This window comes from Conger conger, chromosome 8, assembly GCF_963514075.1.
Source record: "Conger conger chromosome 8, fConCon1.1, whole genome shotgun sequence".
NCBI lineage: Eukaryota > Metazoa > Chordata > Actinopteri > Anguilliformes > Congridae > Conger > Conger conger.
Window position 1 is genome coordinate 57471288 of NC_083767.1, and position 27396 is coordinate 57498683.

Genomic DNA, 27396 nt, shown 5'->3' on the forward strand with positions numbered 1-27396 from the left:
GGGTAGAGCAATGGATTCCAGTCCTGGAACAGAATCGAGGAGAACATAGTCCCTGTTCTTGAGCTCTGGGTAATCAAAAGGTTTGTGGGATCTCTGTATCTTATTTATTCTGTAAATACGAGTAAGAGTTGTACTGGGTTGGCTCTCTGCAAGCTCCGCAACTCCCATTAAACTTGAAACACGTAACGCACTTCGTGCGGTTAACGTATTTTGAGTCAAGGTCTCCAGTCATTTCCAAAGAGTTCTGCCGGGTCGGTTCTTCGCAAGTTGCACAACTCGCATTAAACCTGAAACACGTAACGCACTGCTTGCGGTTGATGTGTTTTGAGGTGAGGGCTCTTTTAATTAAGACGAATACAATCCTAAAGAGAATAATTGCACAAAGCAGGTAAAATGGGATAAAAGGAAGCCGCCTCGCGTGGGAGAAGGAACAGGGCCTCTGTTCTGCGTGCTTACATCTCCCACCATCAGTCTGACTGCTCTCCCATTGTCCTTGAATTTGTGCTTTGATGTCTTCAAGCCCGAGATCAGACAGCAGGAGAGGCAGAAAATGGATGCTTCCTGTATTTCTGACTGTCAGACGGTACCGATCAAGGAGGGGTTGTCACACAGAAACTAGAAAGGAGCTCTCTCTCTCTCTCTCTCTCTCTCTACATATTGTGCAGATGAGCTAAGAACCAAGATGGTATTCATCTTCTGCCTCAATTCCACAACTGGCAAGTAAATTATTACAGATGAATGAATCATTATGGAAAAGTTAAGAAGGTGAAATTGTCACTGTTTAGACTTAGTGTAGTCCGATTCTTTTGGAGTCAAATTTTAGCAGGGGGTCTGTAACTAAATAGCATAGTACTGTACATTCCCTGCCTGAACAGCACACTTACGCTGTTAAATTGAGGGAATCCAAGGAGACTCCAATAGCAAGGCATGCCATGACCGACCACAGGCTAATGAGCAGAGCAGTTAATTGCTGCAGTTTGAGCTCCAAACATGTGTGCATGTTTACTCAGTACAGATCAACATTGTTTATAAGCTAGGAAATAATCGTTTCCAGTTCTTATCGTTCTCGGACGGGTGTGAATTAGCTCCTTGGAGTGGTAACTAATTTGAATCCATTATAAATCTGCCTCGGTTCACTTCATGAATGAAATGAATGACCCTTGAAAGGAGCGAACAGTTTTGGGAACCTACGAGGTGCTCGTTCTCACTCTTTCCGCGCGGAAAGCTGTGGAGATTAAGTGGCGATGGAGCTCAAGCTGTGTTAATTTTACGACACAGAAATAGTGTTTATGCTCTCCTATGGCCGGCGCTGAGGGGATCTGGGAGTGCGGAAGATTAGAATTCCTTTTGATTGTTATGTTCTGTCGGGGAGTACGGTCTGCAGAACTTGGTGAAAGCAGGCAAGCTGTGTTATGTCTGGCTCCACAAACAGTGCCCCTGAATGCACTGTACTGCATGTCCCTCACACACACACCTGCAAACACCTGATTTTTTTAAAGAGTGGAAAAAAAAACATGCAAAAATACTAAATATTAAACATTGTTTTTTTGGGGGGGGGTGGCAGGTGATCTGTTTGTTTTGCAGCGCAGGAGGTCAAGCATCGAGGAATGCGTATCCCCAAGACTGCAGTCAATTGCTTTCCAGAAAATTAATATTTAATGTGGTCGGCGCACTGCAGAACTCTTCTAAAGGCCAAAGTTAAGGTCGAGGGAATTTAAGAACGGAGAAAAGCACACAGTGCCTGATCCAATCTGCCACACACGGTCACTGGCCCCCCTGCTTCCGCACGCAACGCAAAAATAAATACTCAAAATCCTCTGTTAAATATGTAGAGACTTATTCAGTAAAGCAGCATCTGGACTGAAACAATGCATAATGTGCTAATGCTTATGTTTTTATTCAAGGGGCAGTCCAAGGCACAGTTGATGCTAATCTCTCTTGGTCTCTCTCTCTCTCTCTCTCTCTCTCTCTCTCTTGCTCTTTCTTTATTTCTGTCTCTCCCCCACTCTCTTACTGTCTCCATGCTTCTCTCTTTCTCTCCCTCTTTGTCAGTTTCTCTCTCTCACTCTCTCTCTCTGTCTCTCTCTCCCTCTCTCTCTCTCTCTCTCTCTCTCTCGCTCTCTCTCTCTCGCTCTCCTTCTCTCTCTTTCTCTCTCTCTTGCTGTGTCTTTCCCAACACGCCTGTAATTGCAGTCATGGGTAAATGGAGACTCGCTGCACGCTGGGGCTGGTCAATAATTGATGTGATTTCCGTGGTGATGGCGATCTCCAGGAGACATCCCCCTCTCTGCCAGGGCACGGACCCAGGTGTGCGGAGAAAGGCTGAGTGTTAACACAAAGCCGTGTGTGTGTGTGTGTGTGTGTGTGTGTGTGTGTGTCTGTCTGTGTGCGTGCGTGTGTGTCTGTGTGTGTGAGTGTGTGTGTGTCTGCGTGTGTGAGTGTGTGTGTCTGTCTGTCTGTGTGTGTGTGTGTGAGTGTGTGTGTCTGTGTGTGTGAGTGTGTGAGTGTGTGTGAGTGTGTCGGCCTTGTTGGGAATATGCCTTTCACCTCGCCGTGAACTTAATGCTTCCATCTGGGGCCTTAAGTGCCTTCCCACCACCCATTTAAAGATGAACGCTCGCTGATCTTTCAGGGCAGGTTGCCTTTGTCCTTAATTTCCCATCCATTTGCGGGGAATAACCGCCGGGTGTGAGCTTGTACCGGGGAGCTGGGGAGGTGTGCAAAAAAACGCAATGCATTCTGGGGGCTGCTCGAGTGGAATATTCCCCTTTTAGCTCCGCCCACAGTGATTTCTGGCCCGGTGTGGCGTGAGGTCCCCGGGGGAGGGGGGATTGTGGGGGATGTAGGAGCCGTGTGAGGATTCGTCTTCCCTCGGTGAGGATTGATGAGTGTGAAGACCGTGGCCCAGGGGTGCGACTGCACAGATCTCACACACACACACACACACACTCACTCATACACACACACACACACTCACACACACACACACACACACTCTCACACACACACACACACACACACTGCAGTCACACACTCACACACACACACACACACACACACGCACATACACACACACACACACACACACACTCACACACACACTCACACACACACACACACACACAGACACACACACTCACACAGACAGACAGACACACACACTCACACACACACACAGGCACACTCACACACACACACACACACACACACACACTCACACACACACACACACACACTCACACACACACTCACACACACACTCACACACACACACACACACACACAATCCCACACACACTTCTTTGTTGTGTGTGCGATTGGACACGCCCGGATTTCCGCACAGACATGCTCTTGTGTGCCTCATCTGCATGGAAATGTTTCTGCGATTGAACACACATAAATATATACACACGCACACTCTCTCATACAGTACGTATCTATGCACACACATATGTCTACACACACGTACACATACACTCATGTACACTCACTGAGTGCTTTGTTCCTAACAAACCTAGGAACATATGTACACCTACTTATTCATGGGATTATCTAATCAGCCAATTGTGTGGCAGCAGTGCATCAGAATGGGGAAAAATCTGTGCGCCAACCGTGGCATGATTGTTGGTGCCAGGCGGGCTCGTTTGAGTATTTCTGTAACTACTGATTTCCTGGCGTTTTCATGCGCAACAGTCTCTAGAGTTTACTCAGAATGGTGCGAAAAACGGAAGACTTCCAGTGAGCATGAAAACGCCTTGTTGAAGAGAGAGGAAAAAGGAGAAGGGCCAGACTGATCAAAGCTGACAGGAAGGAGACAGTAATGCAAATAACCACGCATTACAACAGTGGTATGCAGAAGAGCGTCTCTGAACACACGACGCATCATAACTCTAAGTGGATAGGCTACAGCAACAGAAGACCAATAAGTCAAAAAAACAAGTCTAATAAATATCTAATAAAGTGAGTGTGAGTGTATATACACACACACACACACACACACACACACAGTATACTTTAGTTCCACGCCCATATACATTTGTAAGCTTACATGCTCATGTGATTGCGCACATGGAATATATAATTCATATGTACTTTGTTCTTCTTTTGGCCTTACAAAGGCGGGCAGAGCAGAGACAGCCCCACCCCTGCTCTCTGGGGCTTTAGCGCCTCAATAATACATTACAAGAAATGAGATGAGCTTTCCAACAGTAACCAGCTGACCTCTGCGCCTCGTTGAATCAGAATTAGACCCGTTTCAAGAGAAACCAACATGCGTCCTTCTGCCTGTTCACCAACAGGGGGAGCAGCTCAGAGAGAGGGAGGAGAGGAAAGAGTGTTTTATATCAGCCTCTTTCTTTCTTTCTTTCTTTTCTTATTTCCCTTTACCCCTGAATCATTAGTATATCAAAACACCTTAATAATAGTATTAACCATATTAGTAATAACGATTTACTAATAATAAGTTGTATTATTATTATTATTATTATTATTATTATTATTATTATTATACATTTTACAATATTTGCCCTGTGATGGACTGGCGACCTGTCCAGGGTGTATTCCTGCCTTTCGCCCAATGTATGCTGGGATAGGCTCCAGCCCCCTGCGACCCTGTTCAGGATAAGCAGGTTCAGATAATGGATGGATGGATGGATGGATTTTACAATATTGAATGCATTCTGTCTGTCTATCTGTCTCTCTCCCTCTGTCTCTCTCTATCTCTCTCTCTGTCTCTCTCTCTCTCTCTCTCTCTCTCTCTCTCTCTCTCTCCCTCTGTGTTTTAAATAGTTAATCGCAGACTGTGCCATCTCTCTCATTACGCTCCAGACCCCCGTACATATTTCATGCCCTTCGGAGGACAAGGGCTGCCATTCTGCAGAAATGGTGCATTTGGAATAAATAAACCAACGGCGGCAGAGATGATCCTGTAGACGGGATAATCGACTGCATGTGGCCCAGAACTGACATGGCAGGGGCAGGGTGGCCACACAGACTCCACACGACACTCGCTATCAGCGCACACCAGCTGGCTCTGGGACCGGGCGTTTGCCAATTTCGGTCCGGTGGGACACCGCTCGTGCCCGTGGGCGAGGCACTTAGCCTAAAAACCGCTCCCGCAGAAAAGCAACGGAACTGTGCGTTCCGTGGGCCGCGTTCGGCTGGCGTATGCCTGTTCTCCCGCGTGTTTGCGCGTGTCTGTCCGCGTTTGTGTGGACGTGGGCGGAGACGAGTGTAGGAGGGGGTAGCGGTTTTTTCGTACGCCGTGTTTTGGCAGCGAAGGCACCGTGCACTCCAGTGCCCAAGGCCTGCTGGTGCTAACAGCGCTGACTGAATTACCACCCCGTAAGTGCTAATGAGGGCATGCCATGAGTGCTAATGGGTATGAGTGTTAATGAGTCTATGGGTGAGAGGAGGGCAATGATGGGGGTTCCTGCCCCTCTCTGTTTGTTTACTGGAGGATTTTTCTGAGCTCTAACCCCAGTGTCACCAATAGGTGTACAGTACATAGACAAGTCTGTCTGCAGGGGGGGCAGTTGGGTGTAGTTAAGGTTAAAGGTTCAATTCCCTGGTGCGGCTCTGACATTGAACTCATAAATAAAAACAATGGGCAATACTGTCAACTTAAATAATGTTGTTTTATGCATTGAGCAGCATTTTTTAAACTGTACAGTGAAAAGCGTCGTCTAACCTGACCTTAGTCACAGGAGAGGAAGTGAAGTTTAGCCTCTAAACTCCTTTGTTTCTGAACCTATCCCAGATTTTGAAGATGAGAACAGGAAACTGGCTTCTCGTCCTTCAGGAAATGCTTGTTTTGCTTTCTCAGCTTGGGCCTACAGGGTTCAGTAAAGAACAGGGCATCCCTGTGTTGGGTTACAGTGATCTGCTGCATGTTGCAAAAACATAGTAATTCATTTGTTGGAGTTAGCAGTGGTGGTTTGTTGGCTATAGTCAGATAGATGTCTAGAGGGCTGTAGCACCCCAGATGTTAAGAAAATCTAGAGACTGTCCAGAACAAAGGACATCTGGAGTTTGCACACAACCGTGCACAATAATTTCTATAATTTATCATTTGAACTGGTGAGATAATGTTTTAATAAACACTTCTAAAATAAAAAATTGGGCTGGCTGTGTTCATGCATTTGTGTGAATGTGCACATTTCGCAAATGTGTGTGTGTATTTTTTAGATGCATGTTTCTTTGTGTATGTGTATACAGTGTATCATCTGTGTGTGTGCGTGTACATGTGTCTGTGTGTGTGTGTGTGTGTGTGTGTGCCTGTGTGTGTGTGTGTGTGTGTGTTTGAGTGTGTGTATGTGTTTGTGTTTTCTCATCTGCATTTGTGCATGTGTGCATGTTTGCCTGTGTGTGTGTGTGTGTGTGTGTTCTTGTGAAAGATGATTTTAACTCCTTATCCTGTGACTGCTGGTGTTGAGGTAAACGCGTGGCCATCTGGAATGAGTATCACATTTCCTTGGACATTCCTTGCAGAATCAGTAACAGCACAGTGAAACTACAGACAGCTGGGCCACAGGAAAAATGGCTCCCTCCGGATTTGTCCTTTTCTGCCTTTGAGAAAACCGTGAAAGTTCTCTAAGCTCAGGAACAAATAGTCTCTCCCTCTCTCTCTCTCTCTCTCTCTCTCTCTCGCTCTCTCTCTCTCTCTCTCTCTCTCTACCTCTCTCTCTTCCTTTTTCTCTCAACCTCTCTCTCTGTTAACAACACTTGCTAGCACTTGTTTGCAACACTTGGTTTCTAAAACAGCTCTAGAATGCTCCCGGTGAAAGTTTGACAGCGTAGACTATATGAATTTAACTAGAATTAAAGTTTGTGTTTGTAGTAATCTGTCTCGCAGCATGGTGTGGAGGTTGTGTTTGATATACATTACGTAAATGTCTTCGATGCTGTAGGCATTCATTGCAATTTTGAAATATCCCTGCTTATGTGGCTAAAGTTTGTTCATGGTTCAGAATGAATTTATTATTTCACATTTTGTTTCTCGCTTGTGAGGCATTGTTTTCGTTTTGACCGCAGGGCCAGATAGGCAACAGGGGACGGCAGATGAGAACACGTCTGCAGAGGTTTTGAACTGCGTGAGTGTGTGCGAGCGTGTTGTTTGGCTAATGAACGAGTGTGTGAGTGTGCTCTGAGCATGCTGTGTGGACAGAGAATGTAGGAAGTTTAAAAGGTGAGAGTTTGCCAGTGGATGGTCTCCACCAAGATCTTTGAGAGTGAATATGCGAGAGAGAGGGAATCCTTGAACATGGCAAGTGAGAGAGTGAATATGAGTGAGTGAATGAGAGAGTCCATGGGTGTGTGCTTGTGTGTGTGTGTGTGCTTGTGTGTGTTGGCTGGCTGTTGTATGAAGTTTGAAACATGGAGTTCAGGAGGAAGTGCACAGTAAAATGTTCATTACCATGTCAACTCATACAGAGAACATAGAGTTACATTACATTACATTATTGCCATTTGGCAGACGCTCTTATCCAGAGCGACGTACAGTTGATTAGACTAAGCAGGTGACAATCCTCCCCTGGAGCAATGCAGGGTTAAGGGCCTTGCTCAAGGGCCCAACGGCTGTGCGGATCTTATTGTGGCTACACCGGGATTAGTACCACCAACCTTGTGTGTCCCAGTCATTTACCTTCACCACTACGCTACAGGCCGCCCTATTAAATGAACACTGGACATTTTGCGGTGTGTGAAGCTGACTCTCCAGTGAGCTGGGAGCGCGCTGGTGTGTGGGGCCGTGTTGGGTGTGTGGAGGACCCCTCACCACTATCCCATCTTCTGCTCTGTCCCACGAGAGCTACTGCCATGACAGGGAGCTCGTGCTAGCCCTTAGTGTAATGCATTTCTCTCTCTCTCTGTCTCTCTCTCTCTCTCTCTCTCTCTGTCTCTCTCTCTCTCTCTCTCTCTATCTCTCTCTCTCACCCACACCCACACACACACACACACACACACAGAACTGGGTCTCTTCTAGCTGGTTTCTCTGCCTCAGCCAATAGCCTTGTTCACAGGCCACTAGTCTTATTGCCTCCATTCGGGGTGAAGACTGGTAGTGGGAGACATTCGCAGATGATAATTACGTTCATTACTCATTTTTACACCTGTTAGCTATGAGTCCTATGCATGCGTTTCTGTATTTTTAAAAAGTGCTTCAAAGTGAACTCCGAGTGAATTTCAATTAGGAAACACACAAGAGGTAAAGACACTACCCCGGGTTTTGTTTTCTCATAGAAATAGGATACCATTGGATGTCTTTTAATAAACAAATGGATAAATTCAATACACTAATTGCAACATATCTTAATTAGTGAGAGACTGGGGAAGGCATTTAGTTAAAGTGCCATGGCACTTGGCACTAAGGAATTTGCTTTTGCATCATTATGTACTGGGCACTAATAGCTATTAAACACTTTAACCACGGTCATCAGTTTCGGAGGTCACTAAAATTTGTCATTTAGCAAATATGTTGCAAAACCACTACAGTGGTTAGATTAATCCCCTGAATCTTACCACGGCTGGCTTATTAACACATTTTCAATATGTAGGAATACAGAAATTGAGGAAAATAAATCTTTATAAAAATCTGCATCTGCATCTCTGTGATGTTGAAGGTGACAGGAGAAGTAAAGTCTCCATTTTGGAGATGGAAGATTGCCGCCTGGTCTGAGAAGAGTTGGTCTGAAGAGAGAGAGAATGGGCGAGCGGGGGAGTGAAAGAGGCAGAGGAAGATAGGGGGATAGATAGAATGAGAGAATGAGGGAAAGAGAGAGATAAGAAAGGGAGTAATGACTAATAGGGATTTATTAACAGGTCCTAATGGAGATTTTAACCTTGTGCGTAGGCTGTAATGTTGTTCCACCATACCACCCAGGCAGACATGGTTTTGTTTTTGTTTATATATATATATTTTTTGACTTCATTATTTGAAAGCTAGAATGTAAGAAACTTGTCTGACTCACCATCACTGACAGATCACTGCAGTATGACACATTTACAGATGTACTGCTAAAGAAAACTGGCCTTTCTGCTCAACACAGTACATCTCTCCGAATACATCCAAGACATCACAGCTATAACGCTGCATCGTCTGGAAGAAGCATGCAAACACACACATACACACACGTGCCCACGCGCACACACTCACATACACACAGACAAGCATGAATGTATACACACGTGTACACACACACACAAACGTGCCCCCCCACACACACACACACACACACACTCACATACACGCAGACAAGCATGAATGTATACACACACGCACACACACACACACTCATATACACACAGACAAGCATGAATGTATACACAGATGTACACACACACACAAACGTGCCCCCCCCCACACACACACACACACACACACACACACACACTCACATACACGCAGACAAGCATGAATGTATACACACATGCACACACACACACACTCACATACACGCAGACAAGCATGAATGTATACACACATGCACACACACACACACACACACTCACATACACGCAGACAAGCATGAATGTATACACACATGCACACACACACACACACACACACACACACAGACAAGCATGAATGTATACACACCCACACACACATACGCATGAACACATATAGACAGAGGCCCTGTCCATGCCCTTTTCATTACCTTTTAATCTACTTTTAATCTCGCAATCATCCTCTTGGCAGAGGAGGAGAAGGATGGAAAAGTTTTACCATGCTCCGAACATCACAAGTGCGTGTCTGCAAGCAAGAAGTGTGCACACGACCGCTACGTAACCACACGCGTGTGCCATTCGATTATAGTCAGAACGGAGTTTCAAATTAGGAGCATGCTTTCGGTTAAAGCGACCGAAAACGTCAGGGTTCAGGAGAAGGGAAGGATTTATAATATAGCATTTTTTATTGCATGTGTAATTGTATAAACCCATTAGGCACTGCACTGTAGTCACAAGGACAGCACGTGGCACCGTGTTATAACATTACATTGTATACAAGTTATTCATTCTAGTTTTTTTCACCCCGATTAACTCCTGAATGGCTGGAGAGGCCGGTCAGTGACTACAGGTGGGCAGAGTGAATGTGACACACGGCTGTTGGGCGGCAGTGGACGGCGTATCTGTGCCTTGTTGTCTTATAAAAGATGACGTTCCCTACGCGCCAGTCCTATGGCGTAGCCTGACGAGCACCTCCCCAGGAATGTACCTACACGTCACGGTGACACGGGCTGCAACAACTGTGGTCGGTCCGCTTGCTAGCATCGCGTTGCCTCCTACGCATTTCCGGCTCCCCCGCCGTTTTCGAAGCGAGTTGAACGAACGTGGACCGGATCGAGGAGAGGTTAACTGAGTTTTTGCCGGTGTAATGGCAAAGCGACAGACACACAATAAATGCTCACGGCGGCGTAGGCCCCTTGCGTAGGCTACGGCGTAGGCTCAGGTGCAGAGTCAGCGCAGTATAAATCAAGCTTTTTCTTCTTCCCGGCACTTTGGCGGTGACTGGCTCCCTACAAATGAAACATGTCTGCCATGGGCCGGGCTGGGAGCTGGCGGCAGCAAGGGTGACTTTTATCTGTTTGGCGGCGAAGTTTCCTGTGCGGTGGAAGCAGCGGGGGGGGTGATGTTCTGTTTGGTTACCCACCCCCCCATACCTCCCACCCCCCCCCCCCCCCCCGCCTCTCAAACCCACCGCAGAGCCGTTCCTGTCTGCTGACGGATGCCTATGGGTCCCGTGCAGCTGCTTGTGGGACCTGCAGTTTTACAGACTGCTAGGCACCACGTATTCTCTTTCAGTTTAACCAGAGAGGTGTAGCTTGCGCCTCCGCAAATCACGGGAGGGTCGGCATAATTTCACGTCCCCGTTCACTCGCTATTTCTTGGCTGACTTACGCCGTCTTTGTTTTTTCGAGGGTCCCCGAGTCCTGGTTGGGGGGGAGCCTGGAACTGCCGGAGCCTGGCGTTCCCCGCCCTGGGATTCGGAGAAGGGAAGTTCAAGCGTGTCTTTGAAAGAGGAAGAACAGAGCCCGTGTCTGCCGCCGTAAACACTAAAAACCGCGCGCAGATCTCTGTTCTCTTCAAAACCCCCCTTCGGTCCTTGATCATAGCGAAGGCAGACCTCGGCGTTATGTTTTATTAATGCGCCGCAGCGCTGCCTGCTTTAGGACGCTAAAGAGATGTTAGCGAGGTTGCTGTTTCAGAGATGTTCGCCTGGGGAATTGTAGGGAGTGCACTGTGATGCAGTGACCAGGCTGCCACACCCTGCCACCTTGAGGTAGTGACTTCGAATCTCAGACAGGCTGCTACCGCTCTACTTTTGGACAAGGCTGTTAACCTGAATTTCTCCGAATGTGAAAAATGAAAAGTCTAACCGTATAATTAGCCGTATGCACAGCGTATTATAAGTGCGATGAGTTATAGTATTGCGAGGCTGCCCAGATTAAAATGCCCTCCATGCCCATAAATAACAATTACGGCAATGCTAGCACTGGAGGCAGGTCTGAATATTTCTCGTTCCCTGGATATTTTGAATATGTCAAATCAGGCAAACACTCCGTGGTGGAGTGGAGCGCCTCTGTTTTCTCAGCTGAGATCCGGGGAGAGAAAAAAAAAAAGTCGTCACTGGGTCTGCTTCGGTGACACAGTGCTGCTGTGAGAGAGAGAGGGAGAGAGAGAGAGAGAGAGGGAGGGAGAGAGGGAGGAACAGCATGCAGAAGCAGCTGTCATGCTATCACACACACACACACACACACACATCTGAAGGGGGCCTGGCTGTCGCTATGACTACTGAAGAACCAGCCTCTAGCTGTCCATCACACAGAACCTTAGATGCAGTACAATTCTGCCACTGGACCTTCCTAACTTCTTGTCTGACTCATACAAACAAGCACACTCACACACACACAGACACTCTCACAAACGCACACACACACACATACACACGCACACACACACACACACAGGCACTCTCACAAACACACACACACACACACACACACTCTCGCAATGTCAGTTATCCAGCGTTTTTGAATAGTCCAAATGTCTAAGAGAGTTGTAAGCTTATGTGTGTGGGCGTGTTCCAGATCTTTCTAAGGCCCTGTGAACTGGGCTGTAAACAGTAGAACAGAGTAACTCCTTTGAGTAGACTGTTTCTGACGCTGATGGCTGACTGCACCCTGCCACACGGAGACGCAGTCAGCCTTGTGCGGTTACGCAACAAACACAACAGCGCCGGAATGCGCGCAATCCCTCCGAATTTGACACGCATTCTGCCAAGTTCCTCTCAATAGCCCTGGCAGAATGAACCGCAACTGGTAACACTTTCGCGGCTACAGAACGATATCCACCCTCTCATTTCCCCCATTGTTAACCAGCGCGCCTTTACATTGAGAACAATGAACCTTTTGATGACAATGCCTGGATAATCACCGCAGAAACAATAGTCGTTATTGAGTTAACGACGCGGTTTGAATTCTCCGTCGACGAGCGCGCGGTTAATAAAGCGAGTGAGATATCGCCACGGCCCCGACTGGAAGCCCCCGGTGCTGATGGAGGCAGAGCTCCCCGCCCATGTCAGCGGGTTTGGGCAGGGCACACCCGAGCGTTCAAACGTGCGGCAGCGGGGAGACCATAACTCAATAAGACCGCGGAGCTGTAGGTGTTCACTCACCGTTGACGTTGAGTAAATCTTGGGCAGTCTTCCCGCGCCTCGTTAAATAAATTGGATGGGCACGCCGCCCGGTCTGTCAGAAAGTGGAAAGGCGGTCATCCTGGGTGTGTGTGTGTGTGTGTGTTTGTGTACATGTGTTCCCTGCTGTGTAATCCAGCTACGACCAGCTCGAAATGACCAGCTACCAGCAGTTTCGAAACATAGCTCGAGCTGGTCAAACCATGTTGAGCGGGGAACTGGTCTGAGCTGGTCAATAAGCTACCAGCTGTTACCTAGCTTGAGCTGTTTTTTTTCAGCAGGGTGTACGTGTGTGTACATCTCTTTAAGAAATGGCAATCTCACCATAAACTCTGGGACAGGAATAAAGGCACTTAGGGGTGCCTTGTTGTTGTTTATATTTGGAGTTTCTTTATTGAAATGCTCTATTAGCTGAGAACAGGCAGCGTGATTTAAAGTGCTCAGATGCTGGGGATTGCAGGATCTGCAGACTGCTGGCACCCTTCCCTCTCCGCGCTGGCTTTCTCAGTCGGGGTGGGTTGGCCGGTTTCCCATCGTGCCTTTAGTGCGAAGGGTCGTGGTCTGCTTTCGGAGGGGCCCTGCCGAGGACGTCAGTCTGCATCGGCGTGTCGGCCGCCGCGCACGGAGAGGGCGAGCGGAGCGTCTCTTTGATGAACGAGCGGAGGACTCCACCCACCCCCGGGCCGTCCCAGGCCTTCAGCCTCCACCTGCCACTCTCCCGGCGTCGCCCCCGGTTACTCCTCCTCACTCTGTGTGTGTGTGTGTGTGTGTGTGTGTGTGGCAGAGGAGACGGTTCACACTCCATACCGCACGCAGCCCTCAGGACGGCAACCAAACCCTTTTTAGTCGGGGGGGGCTTTTAGTGCTCCAATGTGGGTCAGGACAGGGACCAGGAGGTTTTGGGAGGAGTGCCAGGACTACAGTCTGAGCCGTTTCCCAGAACCTCCTGCTGGTTTGCCATTGGGGCGAGAGTGCTAGCCAGCGGTCACCATAGCTACCGCCAGCAACAGTGACTAAGAGAGTGCAGAGGGGCAGGAGACAGGAGAGGGACACGGGCCTGCCCTGCTCTCTCACACATGGCAGGGTTTCAGACGGAGTCACGATGCGCTGAGGCTGCGGGGGAATCTGTGGTCAGCGTTTGGCTCCAAACTGCTGCTCTGTGGAATGACGGTTGGGATGAATAGTTCTGATGACATTTTAATAAAAGTGGAATTTGTCATGACATACTTCATTATATAAATCTCCTTCCAGCTCTTCCCGTCTGTCTCTGAATCTGTCTCTGTCTCTCTCTCTCTCTCTCTCTCTCTCCCTCTCTTTCTCTCTCTGTTTTTCTCTCCACCCATCTCTTCTCGTAAACCTGCCTGTGACTTTTGCGGAAGAGCGCTTTGCGAACAGCCTATCGCGGGGCTCGGTGTGCTAAGTTCCCCTTTATCCCCGTTCAGTTTAAAGGCAGGATAAACACTCCATTATCAGCAGGAATTAGTCTAATTAAAGAGGGAGCGGGGCTGATAACGCTCATATTTCACGCCCGAGTGCCGGGGCAGGAAGCCGGCTGACTGCACGAGCGAGCGAGAGAGAGAGAGAGGGAGGGGTGTCACGGGGAGGTGAGACCGATGAAGGTCAATTAGCCGCGCTCTCCCCTCGCAAACCCCGCCGCCGCCGCCACGAGACGGAGGGGGAAACCTGCGCCCGCCGATCGAAATCTGCCCTCCCCACCCCCGCCCTGGATGACAGGGCGCTGCTGGAAAAAAAAAAAAAGCCTCTTTGAAAATTAGCCTTTCTGTGAACCTTCCCCCCCCCGGCTCTCCCTGCCCCCCTCATGAGGCGTCCAGTTTGAGATCTCCGCTGGGATGAGAGGAGGGTGGGGGAGTGTGTGTGGTGGGTGGGGGGGGCGGGGGGGGGGGGGTTGTTGGAAGTCTTGTCTGTTGTTTTTCTGCACCGGAGCGTAACGGGTTCAGGTCCAGGGAGAGACGGTGGTTCTGTGCCCTTGAGGTAGACGCTTAACCTCAGTGGCTGAAGAAGAAACCCACAGGCCCACAGACGACTTGGATCATTTATTAATACGTGTGTGTTTGTGTGTGTGTGTATGTGTGTGTGTGTGAGTGTGTGTGTGTATATGTGTGTGTATCTGTGTATGTGTGTGTGTGTATGTATGTGTGTGTGTGTGTGTGAGTGTGTGTCCGTCCGTGTATGTGTGTGTGTGTGTGCGGTATGTTTCTTCATCCAGATGACATAGCCTTGATGGAGTGATCTGTAGTGTATTGTATGTGAATGGAGCTGAAATGTATAAATGTATTGAGATCCAGCAGTAATGGCAGTTTTCTGTAGCAGTTATGAATGTGTCATATTGCATATTGCAGTGATCTATCAATGATGTCGCTGCGATCGCATGAGACGTAAAAGTCTGTGTGATTTAACACTGATGCCCATGTGCAAAGCGACAGCGTTATGACTGTGATGCAGGAGTGAGGCTTATATGATGTAATAGACAAACTGTTTGTATGTGATGTAACAGTGATTTGTGTGCATGCATGTGTGTGTGCATGCATGTGTGTGTGCATGAGTTTGTGTGTGTGTGTGTGTGTGTGTGTGTGCATGCGCGTATACGTTACAATACATTACATTTTATTTAGCAGACACTTTTATACAAAATGACATAAAAAAACAATGCATATCAAGGTCCTACAAACATCCAAACACGCAAGATAAGGTACAACTCATACAGGACTGGTTTTAAGGCTATAAACATATGTCCAGTACACAAGGTAGATATGCCAAGTCTGTCACTACCATACCAAGACAACGACAACTGCAGTACTGAGACGAATACAAATTCAAAGGTCCTAGATTAAGGTACAAAATACAAGGGGAGTAAAGATGAAAAACAAGTGGCGATAGGTTAGGGGACTCCCGCAGAGGAGTTTAGGGACAGTGTGAAGAGATGAGTCTTCAGTCTGTGGTGGAAAATGGGCATTGAGGGAGCAGTTCTTATGGGGATGATCCTAATTATCCTAGCAGCAACTGGTAGCCAGCGGTGACTGTAGCAGGGGTGTGACATGTATACATGGTGCATAAGTACGTATGTATAAGTGTGTGTATGATTTACAGTAGCCATCATCAAATCTGGACCTCGAATCCAAATGCAGCCCTGGTTTTCTTTTCTCCCAGGTAATTAGCTGAACAATTACTGCTACTGATTGGCCAGACTGTCTTCCCAGGTAAAAAGAGAGCGGAAAACCAGCAGTTCTCGTACCTCGAGGACCGTGATTTGATGATCTCTGATTTACAGTAACAGTGATGTGCGTGTACTGTCAGTGTGCTGTAGCATTGATGAATGTGTGTGTGTGTGTGTGTGTGTGTGTGTGTGAATGTAAGCATAACCACGGTGCTTGCTGGACGCTCTCTGGGTTGAGGATAGACAGGGACAGAGGAACCTCTGTGGTTTTCGTTTCATTTGCCGTAAACGGGGCCTTCCCGTCTACGAGCATCAAAACCGAAATCCGTCCGGCTGGAGAGATCCGCCACCTTCCAGGGCCTTACGCTTCGAGGACACGGGGATCGCCACGGACTCCGGCTTCATTTCCCCGTCGACGTCATTTTCCCGCGTCTAGCGTAACTCACGGTTACGGAGTTACACGCCGGGCAACAAGAGCGGCCGTGAATAAATCCACGTTCCGAGCCGACGTGCCTTATTCTGAATTCAATGTGTAGTAAAGAATTATCACCTCAAATGCAATCAAGACAAAATGGATTTGCTTCCATTTGGTGTCAGTTAGTTGGCCTGCTTGATTGATGTAAAAACATAGAACAATCAAAAAAGGCTGAAGGTATTTCTCAAATTCTCCAGCATGTTACTCCACAAGTATCTATACATATTTCAATTTACATACTCATTTTTATCAACTACATAATTTTAGTGAAATTTTAAAAATATAATTATTATGTAGAATTCGCCTTGTTTAAAAAAAAAGAAAAGAATGTAGGTCGATGCTTAATAATTGAATGTTAGCATCTTGACTAGTTGAGTGGGTCTATTTTTTCTGCGGAGGAGGGATCTGTGGTGGAGCGAGAAGGCAGGGCAGAGGTTGTGAAACCCGGTGAAGTAGGCCCGGCCGGAGAGAGCCGTCTCTGGCTCCCCAGGGCACAGGCCTGACTGTTGAGTGGGAATGTGCTAGGACTGAGAAACAGCCTGCAGTGACACATCGCTCCGCGGACGCTGAGCTGTTGTTGGCTCCGTTCCTCTCAGATGAAAGTGTCATATTGATTTTTTTCCCTCTCGCTTTCTTGTCACGTTAGAAAAAAATAAATAAAATACAAACCTTACGGACAGTTTATGTGTTTTTAGCAGCTCTTATTTGACCACCTCGGGCTCCGGGGGGGAGTTGGTGGGGATAATAGAAAAACATTTTTTTTTTTTTTCGATGCCATAGTCTTTATTTAATTCAGTTACTAAATTGTATTGTATTTTCTGCTTTTATTAATGCTGCCACGGTTAGACGTGACTGGGGGAATCTGAGTCTGCTGGAGGGACGGTGTAGTCCCCTCAGCGGTGAATGGCAGTGTTGCTCTTTTACCACCAGATTGATGAAAAAGCTCTGAACAGCGGTTGCAAACCCCTGGAAAGCGCTTGTTATTTTTTCTACTCTTTATGTGGCCGATGTAAATGATGAATAGCCGGATAACAACATAAAACAAAACTCAGAACAGCTGTTTTTAATTCAGTCCATGTTGCTTATTTGTGGGGTTCCGGGTTTTACTTGTTAATTTTTTTTATTTACGTACCAGCGACAGTATATTACATTCAGTTTCCACATCAATGTAAATATTCCATAGTTAGCTAATGAGCTAATTTTCCTCTGTAGTCCCTGACGGGAATGCCTTTAGACAAATAAAAAAGAATAAATAATTAAAAAATGGGCATAGTGGTTGTGAGAGAAAACAGTGAGAAAGCTGACTTAGCTGAGCTGCGGCTTTCTGCATGGGCTGAGGAATTGGACATCACTGTGATACGGCCAAGTAAAGAATATTTTGAGGTGAGAGTCTGTCAGGCAACCAGGAAACCAATGACAAAGTGACTAAAAAACTATTGCTGACTGCTCGCTTATTGCCTTTTGCTTCACATTTTTACGTGTTGATATTTTAATCTATTTTAAATGGCCCTGCTCCATTAATGTCTCAATGTTTTGTTTTACATAATTGTGTTGCATATTTAGTTTACTACACTACACTGCGGCCCTCATTTATAATTCACTAGTAACACATAACAGCGCGGAACTTCATTAAATCAATGTTAAAACTACCTCTTCGTGAACTGACTTCGCTTCTGTTCTTCATGCTAATCACTGTAGCGCGTACGAATGGGGATAGCGTGCTAAAACATCGCGATGTACTGTATGTTCAAAGTAAAACAAGTCGTTGCTTTGTAAGCAGATATCATGACATGGCTGGCAGCAGTGAGGGTAAAGTCATAGTTTGTGCTGGCAGTCCAAAGCAATCTGAGACACAATCTGCTTCTTCCTGGCTTGACGGTAACGTAAGGCAGCTAAGTTTTGGTTACCCTGGTTATCACCTTACATAGCTGCTTATGGGTTGCCACTCATAGAGATAAAAATAGAGAAAGTAAAATAGATAGTTATTTTGTGCACAGGTGCTAGTTGCATGGCAGCAGTAGTGCATAATACCATAACTGTTTGAAAGAAATTTAAAAAGAAATTTAACTTGGTCCAAGCTAGTTATCTATACACAAGACAAAATTACCTTGACCTGTAATTGACCTTTTCAGCCTGAGAATTTAATCACTACTGTTGCTGACACAAGGTTCAGGGCAATATATAGCATAGTATAGTATAGTATAGTATAGTATAGTATAGTATAGTGAGAGTATAGTAAGAGAGTATTTATACTTAATTCTATTTATGTTGCGGCTCTGAATAAAAGCTAGGCTAATTCAGTCTAATGTAATGTAATGCCGCGCATCAGCAAACATGAATAATTGAGTTTGCCATTAACAGCAATTCTTTCTTGCAGACTGTTTAGGAACTGAACACATTTTCCTTTACAGAGGCAGAAAACTCATAGTCAGATAAGCAGCAGGGCTCAGACAGGGCTTAGATAACGGGGTCATGCATCTCACCATGCTTTTGGAACTGCGGCTGATTGCAGTGGCTGGCGATCTGGTGACTAAAGCTTTCTGCTGACTGTCTTAAACTTTAACTCCTGCTTGGCACTCCAAACGCTGTCCTATGACTCCATTCCTGTGCTGGACCCAAGCTGCCTCCTTATGTAGGATATGGGATATGTGATCACGTTGCCTGTAATACTGTAACGGGGTTTGGCAGCACTCTGAGGATGTGAGCGCAGATTTTCAGCTCGACACATTCATTCAATTTCAATTTTGCTTACTTTTACATCCCACTCCCTTGCTCTGTGTTTCTCTGAGAGAGCGTGGCCAAGCCAAGATGCCAAATGTGTAAATACATAATGTAAATGAATCATATTCATAGCTTTTTATGTGTAAAGGAAATGGCACTACGGTGGTTAGAAGTCTTCCCTGCTGGGATTCTTTCCAGAGAGCCTTTATAGTCAGCTTCATCCAATCAGTCATTACATTTACACTACATTATTGGCATTTGGCAGACACTCTTGTCCAGAGCAACGTAACAGTTGATTAGACTAAGCAGGAGACAATCCTCCCCTGGAGCAATGCAGGGTTAAGGGCCCAACGGCTGTGCAGATCTTATTGTGGCTACACCAGGATTAGAACCACCGACCTTGCGTGTCCCAGTCATTTACCTTAACCACTACACTACAGGCCGCCCCTAAGGGAGGAACACAACTGTACCTGGACCTATCATCTCTATTGGCTTTTATGAACCAATCAAAATGTTTCTCTCCACACCAAGACTAGCATGATTGGGTCAAAGCAGCGAGTCACTGGTGTGGTTGGGCTCATCACATTTTGGACCCGTTTTTATAACCAAAAGCTCTCTCTCCCATCACGGCTAGCAGAGACCTTGAAGGAATTGAAGGAATCTGAAGGCCAGGCTTGCCTTCCTCTAACTCGGATGGAATTAGTATGTTCATGAGTACCATCAGAAATGGCAGTTAAACGGAAATAATTTCTTCATACCTGCCATGCGCATTCAGCTTAATCCCCAGCTACAGTATATGTTGTCAACCGTTGCCACCATTTAAAACTTTTTTTTCTACTCTTAGGCAGGTTTAAATAGAGAACAAAGGCAGCACTAAGTCAGCGCACAGCTGCAGACGGTGAACTTTCCTCCCTGCCCAAGCTGAAGTAGGGGTGGCTCAGTTTTTGAAAGAGCCCCTTGAAACACAATGGAATGCAGTTGAGGAGCAGTCACCGGGGCTTGAATAAGGCACTTGACCTTTCCGTGAATTCACTCTGCTGAGCAGCGTTTTCTCCCCTTAACTGGCCGCTCAGAGCTCACACCCGTTTTCTCCCCTTAACTCTCCGCTCAGAGCCTCACACCCGTTTTCTCCCCTTAACCGGCCGCTCAGAGCCTCACACCCGTTTTCTCCCCTTAACTCACCGCTCAGGGGTCACATCCGTTTTCTCCCCTTAACTCACCGCTCAGGGGTCACATCCGTTTTCTCCCCTTAACTCACCGCTCAGGGGTCACATCCGTTTTCTCCCCTTAACTCACCGCTCAGGGGTCACATCCGTTTTCTCCCCTTAACTCACCGCTCAGGGGTCACACCCGTTTTCTCCCCTTAACTCACCGCTCAGGGGTCACATCCGTTTTCTCCCCTTAACTCACCGCTCAGGGGTCACATCCGTTTTCTCCCCTTAACTCACCGCTCAGGGGTCACATCCGTTTTCTCCCCTTAACTCACCGCTCAGGGGTCACACCCGTTTTCTCCCCTTAACTCACCGCTCAGGGGTCACATCCGTTTTCTCCCCTTAACTCACCGCTCAGGGGTCACATCCGTTTTCTCCCCTTAACTCACCGCTCAGGGGTCACATCCGTTTTCTCCCCTTAACTCACCGCTCAGGGGTCACATCCGTTTTCTCCCCTTAACTGGCTGCTCAGAGCTCACACCCGTTTCCGTCGTTGGCAGACTTCGAGCCAGGCCTCCTCCACATTAAAGCTAAGTTCTTTTGCAAAAGCAAATGGTCTTAAAAAACCCACCAGCCCCCAACGGAAGGCACATTATTCTTTTTATTAGATTAACTGACTTAACAAACAGTCCTCCCTTTCAGGTTTTTATTCCCTCAACCCAAAGCTCACATTTCAAGTGTAATGTATCCTCCCATTAATCTACAGTGTGTGTGTTATAAAGGCTCCCTCTCATTCTGCCTTTTGTTCGTTTGTTATTATCAGTCAAAAGGGCCGCCGAAGGCAAAGTGATTAAAAGTGATCTTCTGTATTTATTTATATTTAGAAATGGAAAAATATTGAATCAAAAATAATATGTACAAACACAGAATTATAAGAAATTCTGTGAAAACAGAATAAACAGTTAAATAGAGGGAAAAAGTACTGCTCCGTGAATGTCTAAAAATAAAGTACCACTGTGGTTTAATTTCATGACAGATCTGCTTCTCGTGCTGTAGAAATAGGAAGCCTTTTGCGGCAAGAATTACAAAATCAGTTACAGGTTGCATAATATTCATGCTATTTGATTATAGGGTTTCATCTGAGTACCCACTTTGTAGAAGAAAATGGCTCAAGATTCAGCTAATCCTCTTAGCATAAGTTTCTCCTCCCACGCCCCCACCTCTCGTTCTACCTACACCTAACCCCTGAGGCAGAAGATGGATGTGCCATCCAGGAATCGTGCTGTCGATGAATCCCTGCTCACAGACCGGATCCTGGCACGCGTGAACGCCACTGCCGAAAGTGTAAACAACCGCGGTTTTCATCTGAAACATTTGGTGTCACCGGCTGCTTGTTTTCACACGAGGTTTTCCTTCACACGCTAAGCTTGCATAGAGCAGGGTCAGAGGGAAGACCGATCGTATGTGGCTTTAACATGTTGCCCACGGGGACCTGATACACCAGTGAGGGTTGCTTGATAGCGAAGAAAGGAGAGATAATCTTGTTACGGGAACACAAACGCCCTTTCTGTTTTCTGCCTACAGCCTTGCTGCAATTTTGACCCGCTGTTAACAGAAGAGTTCTGTTGCTGTGAATAAGAGAAGGCAGTTCCGCCATTTTCCTAATTATCCTGTTATAATTATGCTATTCTGGAGAAAACCGGCTCCAGTGCAACACATACAGTAGCAAGACTTCTTAAGTCCGTTTTCACCATTTTTCTAAGGGCAAAAGTACCAATACCATTAGTGCCAATGTAATGTTTTATAGCAAGCTGTATCTTACATTCATGGTCAGTGTTTCTGTCCAGGTCTACATTGCATACAGTAAGTGGTAGACCTGTACACCAGTTTGTTCATGCAAATATTTAATCAGCCAATCATGTGGCTGCAACTAAGTGCATAAAAGCATGCCGACTTGGTCAAGAGGTTCAGTAGTTATTCAGACCAAATGACCGTGGAATGATTGGTGCCAGACATTGTGGTTCTCAGAAACTGCTTATCTCCTCCGATTTTCACGCACACCAGTCTGTAGAGTTTGCAGTGAACCATCCAGTGAGCAGCAGTTCTGCAAGAAAAAAACACATTGTTAATGACAGAGGTCAGAGGAGATGGGCCAGCCATGTCAAAGCTGACAAGAAGGTGACGGTAACGCAAATAACCACACATTACAACAGTGGTATGCAGAGTGCATAGGCTACAGCAACAGAAGTACATTACATTGAATTATTGGCATTTGGCAGACGCTCTTATCCAGAGCGACGTACAACAAAGTGCATACCCATAACCAGGGATAAGTGCGCTGAAAGAACCTAGAGGGAAGTACAATTTCAAACAAAATTTTTAAACAAACAAACAAACAAACAAATAAACAAACAAAAACAACAAAGCAAAAGTGACCAAACTTAACTATCCAAACCCTGCTTACCTAGCCAACTAAAAATACCGATACACAAAGTAAATCAAAGAAAAAAATGAACCTAATAAACTACCTAATAAAGTGCTCAGTGAGTGTATATGCATGTTTTGCTGTACAAGTATTATAGCCCAAAATAAATCTAACACATTTAATGCAGAGCTTTTCTTTTCACTTGTCTGTACTATTCTCCAGCGTCTGCTTTCTACAGTTGGTCAGTGTGGAATATACCTGGCAGGTCACATAACCGTGTTGGCAAGCTTTTTATTGGGTCTGCAGCTATGTTCAGGAAATGCTTTTTGTGATATATGCCTGATATCTCAACCCATAAAACATTACGACCATTCCAGTGGTTTATTTTTGGGTTCTGTTGAGGTTTGTCGCTAATGGTTTGCAGTACTCCAATAACTCTGCAGGATACAGTCTGGAGACCAATGAGTCCTGGCAAATCAGCAATGCAACCTCAAGAAAAAAAGAACTGAGAGCAAAAACCTACTAAAAAAACAAAAAGTAAAGCTCTTCATTTAAAGGAAACAAAGAGGGCCAAGTGTATTATGGGAAGTCGGGACAGGAAATGTACGGATTCAATGGAAAAGGCTTACTTTCTTAAATGTGTTAAAGTTCTTGTGGCCTTACTTAGTAGAAAACACATTAGCTTCCCCCAGTAACTTATTACTCAGAACCTCACCACAGCAGTTTAGCCGTGGGCAGCGTCCAAGCAGACGGCTACAAACGGGCGGACAGAAAGCTTGCGTGAGTGTCTCTGATTTTGTGGGTGAGTGTGAGTGAGTACGTGTGTGTGGTGGTTTTGCGCTGAGCGGGGAGGAAAAAGAATCCCTTCGGGTCCCTCTCTAATCACCCATTAGACGCGTCGGACAGCAGTCCTGCTATTACACCCGGCGCAGTTTACCGGCCTGATTACTGTTCCCGAAACACTCCCTCCGGAAACAACAGCGGGAAATCAATACCAACGTCTCCATCGCGGCTTGCGTGTCCTCATGTAAATGTAATCATGATGGATATTGGTTATTAAGGGCTTCTTATCGCCAGCTTCCCTCTCTCTCGCCTCGCCTATGCCCTGCTGCTGTTTCCGTGCCGTAAGAACTGCCGTCAGATACCCTGCGTGTCCGCCCCCCCCCCACAGCCTTCCTGATGTACTGTGCGTAGGGACTCGTGTCACCCTGGCTCAGGGGGCAACGTGGCTCAGGCAGTAAGAGCAGTCGTCTCATTGGCTCAGGCAGTAAGAGCAGTCGTCTCATTGGCTCAGGCAGTAAGAGCAGTCATCTCATTGGCTCAGGCAGTAAGAGCAGTCATCTCATTGGCTCAGGCAGTAAGAGCAGTCATCTCATTGGCTCAGGCAGTAAGAGCAGTCATCTCATTGGCTCAGGCAGTAAGAGCAGTCGTCTCATTGGCTCAGGCAGTAAGAGCAGTCGTCTCATTGGCTCAGGCAGTAAGAGCAGTCGTCTCATTGGCTCAGGCAGTAAGAGCAGTCGTCTCATTGGCTCAGGCAGTAAGAGCAGTCGTCTCATTGGCTCAGGCAGTAAGAGCAGTCATCTCATTGGCTCAGGCAGTAAGAGCAGTCATCTCATTGGCTCAGGCAGTAAGAGCAGTCGTCCGGCAGTTGGAGGGTTGCCGGTTCGATCCCCCGCCAAGCAAGACACCCAACCCCCATTTTGCTCCTGACGAGCTGGTCGGCGCCTTGCATGGCAGCCGATCGCCGTCGGTGTGTGAGTGTGTGTATGAATGGGTGAATGAGAAGCATCAATTGTACAGCGCTTTGGATAAAGGCGCTATATAAATGCCAACCATTTGCCATGTGTCAGCACTCAGGCTGGGGCTTTCTCTTTAATTCACGAGCGAGCGTGACCTTCTTAGCCGCCGCCGCCACTCCTGAGCCCGTTTAAGCTCCCGGTGAACTCCCAGTGTGAGGTCAGCGTGTTATTACCCAGGATTCCTCACCGGAGAGCCGCAGACAAAGGCCGTCGTGCCGAGGTTTAGCCAGGACCCCGGCTCGGGGATTCGCTATTTTTTTAATTAGGTCAGACGCTAATTGGGCTTAAAAGAAAATCTGAAGGCTACTTTGGGCAAAATGATTTAAGGCAGACAAAATGCCTGTTAAAGTTAATTAAGTCAAACTGGCATGCGACAGCGAGCTTTGGCATGCTACCAGTCGGCCCTGCCGTCCGAGGTGCAGTGGCATAGCTCGGCTCTGTGTGGGAGGTGCCACATTCGGATTAAAACAGCGCTCCGTCTGCATTATGAATTAGCCACGGCGTGGGAGCCTCGCGCTTATCCAAACGCTGGGGACGGCTTCTGTGCAGCGAAACGCTCATATCTCCACACACACTCGCCTCTCCTGCTCCTTTCTGACCGCTCTGTTTAGAGTTGCACTTAATCTGCCGTGACTGGGTTCGGCGGGGTGTTGTTGTGATTGTACGCACTCAGTGACTGGGTTTGGCGGGGTGTTGTTGTGATTGTACGCACTCAGTGACTGGGTTCGGCGGGGTGTTGTTGTGATTGTACGCACTCAGTGACTGGGTTTGGCGGGGTGTTGTTGTGATTGTACGCACTCAGTGACTGGGTTCGGCGGGGTGTTGTTGTGATTGTACGCACTCAGTGACTGCGTTTGGCGGGGTGTTGTTGTGATTGTACGCACTCAGTGACTGCGTTTGGCGGGGTGTTGCTGTGATTGTACGCACTCAGTGACTGGGTTCGGCGGGGTGTTGCTGTGATTGTACGCACTCAGTGACTGGGTTCGGCGGGGTGTTGTTGTGATTGTACGCACTCAGTGACTGCGTTTGGCGGGGTGTTGTTGTGATTGTACGCACTCAGTGACTGCGTTTGGCGGGGTGTTGCTGTGATTGTACGCACTCAGTGACTGGGTTTGGCGGGGTGTTGCTGTGATTGTACGCACTCAGTGACTGGGTTCGGCGGGGTGTTGTTGTGATTGTACGCACTCAGTGACTGGGTTCGGCGGGGTGTTGTTGTGATTGTACGCACTCAGTGACTGGGTTTGGCGGGGTGTTGTTGTGATTGTACGTACTCAAGCGGGTTCGGTCTCTGCACCCAACCCCCGCTGGTGCACTGACTGCTGAGCACATTTATTTAAAGGGCTTTCAAAACAATAAATAAGAAAGTTAAAAGCAAAAATAATCAACGTATTTCTCACCTGGTTGGGGGCACTGGTTCAAACAATAATAGCGTTTGTGTTACGATGGCTGGAAGGAAGGAGCTGTTTGTGTTTAAAATCTGTTTTGAATTAAGCTTTGAAATGTCCCCTTCCCGCTAATAAATGTCAGCGCTGTTTTATTGCGGAAAAGCCAAGCTTTGTCCTTTGTGGTCGTAAAAACCTGATATATTTTGTCCCGCTGTTGTCTGTCAACAAAGTCCTGACTTACAGGGGAAGACCTAAATGCGGGGAAATGGAATTAGGCAGGAATGCCGACGGCTTGGCCTTTGTTGTGGCCCCGAATGGCACCGGAGCCCAGCGCCGCTGAACGGCACCTTCCCCTGACCCCGGCCGGGGACGTGTTGAACTCGATTCGACCTGACAGCCTCGGTGTGCCGCGTAGCCCCGCTTCCACCGTCGAGCTCTGCGTCTAACCTTTCCAGAAGCCTGCAGCTTTAATATTGGTGCCAGGTCATTTATTTTTCATTTTTATAAAAAGTCAAAAGATGAGGCGAAAGAGAGGTGAAAATCAAGTAATTGGCTATTACAGCGCTTGCGGTTTTGAGTAAACATAAGCTTGATGCGGTCTTCAGAAACCACAGGAAAGACGGTGAAATCCAGAGAATCTTGTTTCCTGCTGACACAAATGGTACCACCGGCATACAATTCGAAACATAACCCGTAGATTTATTGGTGAGACGGTGGAACACAACGAGCCGGCCCCTTTGTTTTGCTAAGGCTACAGGCTGTACATTTTACAGACTGTACATTCACTCGGTTTCCTGTTTGCTTTGTCCCCTTGGATGAGGGCAGCTAACGCTCGAACGTTCAGCCCGCAATTAACACTTCATTGAGAAATGCACGCACTGTATTGCACTGGCCTGGCAGTGAGAGGGGGAGACCGTGTGACGGGAGGGCTTCTGTTTGCAGAGCTAGACACGGCTCCCTGTTTTCCGTCTTGTGTAAATCCACTTTTAAGCCTCCATCGAGGCTTTTGTGCTAACACATCGCTGTCCTCTGAGGATGGTGGTTTGGGAGGGGGGGGGGGTGTCAGCGGTCTGGTTCTCGCTGAAGTCATACCCCCCGCATTGAGAGAGGAGACACCGTTGTCTCTGAACAACCAAAGAGGAAGACTGGCTTTCTTCCCTTCGCTCCGTCTCTTTAGCCCCGGAGACTTGTAAAAAGAGGGAAGAGAGACAAACAAAACAAAGCCGCAAACAGCGGTGTCGGCTCTCTTTGAAGTTGAGGACGGGAAAGGGAGATGGGCCTAAGTGGTGGGGAGCCGAGTGCTTTCCGCAGGAACACATTCGGTAAACAATACCCTCCGGCGTTTTTTGCGTTTACACGTTTCGGTTGCGATTGTCTGAGTGCGGGCCACACATGGGCAGAGACGTGTGTGGCGGAGAGGGTGCCACTTTCACTGTCTGCGGAAGAGAGGGAGCGTGTTCAGACGCACACAGGAGCGTGTAACCCGTCCATTACTCAGGGTAAACGCAAACGGTCATTTTACCGTTAGATGACATACAGCAAGTTGACATTTGGCTGTACGGTGCATTGAAGGT

The 27396-nt window shown here is 47.2% G+C and overlaps 1 protein-coding gene across 4 annotated transcripts in view; it reads left to right on the forward strand.

Moving 5' to 3' along the window:
* The window catches only part of sorcs2 (sortilin-related VPS10 domain containing receptor 2), a 304931-nt gene that overhangs the window by 96062 nt on the left and 181473 nt on the right, over nt 1–27396 (forward strand). The gene's annotated exons all lie outside the window — the stretch shown is intronic.